Raw genomic sequence first — 4,673 nt, forward strand, 5'->3', positions numbered from 1 at the left:
AAAGTTGACTTATGAGTGTTTGGAATTTACAAAAATGAAAGAGGAAAATCAAACATCTATCATGCCTATAAACCAAAACAGCTCACAATAAAAAGAGCTAAACGATCATTGGTATAGTCACCCAAAACGCTTTATCCTGGCGAGGAGAGCGCATGATATAGAAACAAGACACCAAACAGGTTAGTCATCGCATTCTTCCTCAGTGACCAGGATGCAATGTGATGTTAGATTAAAATCCGTTTCTGAAGCAGACATACACACAATGGTATACGGCTGCTCCTGGTCGATGTATATATATATATATATATATATATATATATATATATATATATATATGATACATATATAGACAACAGCCTTCAGCTAAGATTTTCTCTCAATTAAAACCAGAAGTATTTTCTTTTTCAACTGGTCGAAATTCCCTGTTACTCAATAGGACTTCCTTTTTGACAATTCAGTAGATCATTAAGAGACGCATTGTCTCTTTTTGTGTTGTGAGCTCCTGCCCAGGGCTCTTGACCGCAAGTGCGCCGAGAACAATCGAGGGGATGGATTTCCCCGTGAAATGAGATCAAGCTAATACAACCTGCCAGATATGTTGAAAGGGGCTTGGGAGTGCGTGAGATATAATGCTATAGGGAGAGTTGTGGCGGGGGGTATAGGTGATGGGTATACGAGAACAATGGGGGATGTGGAAAGAAGGTGTTGTCAGAATAGAAGCATCCGCTAGGGGGGGGGGGGGGGCTAGTCCGTAAAACTGCAGGTAAGGAGTTTTGTTAATGAGGCTAGGCCTTTTGTGGGACTGTGTGTATGGACACTTTATCGGCTCTTTCTGACCGAGGACAAATTGTTATCGATTACCTTCCATCCCGATTGGTGGAGGGTGGGGTTATTTCCAAGCTTCCGCGACCTCTGCTCAAAGTGTTAAAATATTTCTCAGTTATTGAGGGCAATCTTTAGACATCGGTGAAAAACACTTCACCCATTGCCGTCATGGCCGTCTATTGAGCTGAGAACCAGGTCCCGCGGATTAGCAATTGACTGGTCAAGTATTCAATCAATTCTACAACCTCGATGAATAACGTCGCTTATTTCTGCCTTTCACCTTTCTACCTTATAATTCTCTTTTTCACCTCCCGCTATCTATTTTGCATTATGACAATAAGTAATTCACCTATTATCCCTCTCAGTGTTCATCTTTACCTGTCTTGGTCCTTTTTTCTGACATTATCCGCTACATAACCTTCTATTTTGTCACAAGGTCAACCAATTCTTATTCATGTCTATTTTCCTCATACATTTGATTTTTCGCTTTCTGTTTCTGCAATAGTCTTCTGTATTCTTGTATAATACCCTGGTGTAACATATAAGTGCAGTTAATAATATATTGAGGAAGATGTTTGTCTTGTATACCCCTGGTGTAGTCTTGTATACCCCTGTGTAACATATAAGTGCAGATAATATATTGATGTAGAGTTTTATCACAAGTACTGTGACGTGACTGTGACGTAAAGTCCGTGGTCAAACTGAAATATCTCAAATCAATACAGGACAAAAAACAACAACAAAAACAAAAGACTGCTCAAACCAGTGAAAGTGAAATACTGAAGATACAAAACGGCGAGGATCATTACGTCAAACTATGCAGGTATGGTAAATGACTCAATGATTTTGCAGTCCTGTGTTCAGTATTTTTTTCACCTCAAAGTTTTTTTTTTAACCTTTTTCTTATCGGGACAGGATGTGCCATACGAATTGCCTTTCCTTGGAGCTAGGCCATGAATTATGTGACACGCTTGATATTACATTCCTGAAGACATTCACTATAATACTACCAAATGACATGTCTTAGAGAAGGTTGTACGTGAAAGAGAAGGAAAAGTCTGTTGTTCTTGTTAAATATTATGTTCTAAGCAGATCTACAGAGTGTTTCGTTTCTGACAGCAAAATACGAAATATACACCGTGTATGTTCTAATATGATTTATAAACTTGTTAAATCGATACTTGCCATCTCTGAACTTATTTGTTTATTTTGTTTTCCCCACACTTTGGTTACCTAGACGAAAGTTTTGTCTGGATAAATCTAAGAAGACAGATATAAGACTGTCCACCTTAGCCTTCATCTTTCACATTTTTAAGGTCTTTGATGTTGTTGCTATAGTTGCTTTAGATAAATGAGTTATTTTATATTTTACATATTCATTGCATCTTTTGTTGTTGCTTTGGTGGGTTTTTTTGTTGTTGTTGTTATTGTCGAATCAAATGGATTAGGAAAGATGGGCGAGGTGTGACGGTCATCATAAAGTTGCCTTCATCTGTACTTGGACTGCCCAGCCTGGCGCGAGGTCATCTGTTGATTTTAAAAGGAACGTATCTCAGTATGAATTGACTTTGCATTGGTTAATGCTCGAACTTTATTGACAAGTAAGATGTATGGTAATGACAATTATTATCAACATTCTTTGTTTGATAAGATCGTCTGTTCAGTAGTTACCGATTTCAAGAGTTTCTCATGGTAAATTCATATATACGTGTAGTGATCGAGTGATCGATGTCATTGTTTACTTTCTATTTTCTTTTTACTGCTGTGTATACTCGCTGATGCAAACGAATGTCATAACAATAATAATCTATCTTGTCTATTGTCTATACAGTCCGTCGAGAAGGAATGCGTTAAAGAGACTGTACAGTACTGGTTGAGGTGGGGATTCATGTTTTGAACATTCCTAAGTGAGATAATGAGAGACATCTCATGAAATATAAAAGAGCATGTGATTTTTAGAAGGATTCAACGTTTATTTGATGAAAATTGGTTTTCAAATGGCTGAGATATCCAAAAAAGTGATAATAATAAAAGGCGACAGGCCACGCCTTTATTAGGATCTCTTTGTTTCACGTTGTTTTTGGATATCTCAGCGATTTCAAAACCGATTTTCATCAAATAAACTTTTGATACCCCTTAGAATTGCATGCTCGTTGACGTCTCATAGAGTGGTTTCTGAATATCTCGCAAAACATTAAAAGCTAAATCCTCACCTCGACCAGAATTGTACACACCCTTTAAACCATAGCTCAAGGAAGTACCAGCAAATTTGATTGCTTTTTGTTTGCATAATTGATTAGCGGGACCAAGACATAAAACTTCATGTACATTTCTTTTCTTTTCTCTCCATATATATATATATATATATATATATATATATATATATATATATATATATATACTGTATATATATATATATATCAATCATATATATATATACATCTCCATATAATGTATCTGTATTTTTATATAGTCATCGTAAGGGAGAAATCCTCATGGCATGTTAGATAGCAGTGCTCTGCAAATTCACTTTGATGATCTTGGCGAACTCTTTGGAAGCCTTGAAAATCGGTCAGCATTGCGTCCAAAGAGTCCCAAATGCCCCTACTAAAATCCGCCTTGTTTATACGCCAGTATCCACCATTAATCTCTTTCAGATGGCTCCTTCCTGTATAGTTCGTTGGTATCGAATACTACCCCACCAATTTTCCACCTCTCCAACCAACCGGTATAAAGGAGGAATCGGACCTGGAGGGAAGGTGACTATTCTTAGCCGACCCGATATGGAAACCCCCGCTGATTTATTCGATCGTGGGCCACCGTTATTTATAGAAACGCCCTCGCGAGTCAAAAGCTGCCGAGGTCCGAAATAGCTCCGCAAAGGTATCTATGAGTAGTACGAGCAGTGAGTGAGTAAAGCCATTGAGCTTCATAGGAAGAGGAGGAGTTCAAGGTTAGGAGTAGTAGAACAGTCTGGAGGTATCGGAGGATTGCAGGCAGGCTACGCGTCCCATCAATAGATTTGCTCTTCAAATCTCTCTAAAAAAATCGAGTGAAAATATTCACTCCTAATAGAGTGAATACAAAAAAGAGTGAATTTAGAGTGAAATTGGAGTGAATTTTGAGTGAAAATGTTCATTTTCACTCGTTTTAGAGTGACCTCAGGGATCACTCCAAAATCTTCGAGTGATCCTTGAGGTCACTCCAAATTGAGTGAAAATGAACATTTTCACTCAAAATTCACTCCAATTTCACACTAAATTCACTCTTTTTAATATTCACTCTTTTAAGAGTGAATATTTTCACTCGATTTTTTTTAGAGAGAAGCAGAGAAAACAGAGCCTAATAAGTATTCATACTATACTAAGCATGCTAAGTATTGTACTTGTATTTGTACTTTTACTTGTGCTGGTCAACTAGTCAACTGGTCACGTTGTTCTGCCGGCTCTGATTCATGTCTGTACTCTGACTATTCTAACTAGCCAACTCATAGAAAGCGATTGAATATGCCGAGTTATTCATCTACATAACTTCATCACTTCTAGCAGAGAAAAAAATTTGGGAAAACAGAGAGGAAAATGCAGAATCATGATACTTTTTAGGTATATATATGTTTCTGTATGTTTTGCCTTTGCTTTTTCTATTTGTTTTACTACTTTTAACATTACATTACAATAAAAGAATACCTCATAATTAGTAGATTTTTTTTTTCTGGTATATGATTCTGTATGTTTTGTTTTCCCCTTTTCTGTTTGTTGTACTATGTTCTAAAAAGTTGTATAGTGTATTTTGCAATTGTCTGAGTTTTTAATCTGCACGGACTCGCAGAAAAATAGCCGTTTGCTGAG

This window comes from Diadema antillarum, unplaced genomic scaffold (genome assembly GCF_040938485.1).
Source record: "Diadema antillarum isolate AM-2024a unplaced genomic scaffold, OU_Dant_1.0 seq00001812_RagTag, whole genome shotgun sequence".
Classification (NCBI taxonomy): domain Eukaryota; kingdom Metazoa; phylum Echinodermata; class Echinoidea; order Diadematoida; family Diadematidae; genus Diadema; species Diadema antillarum.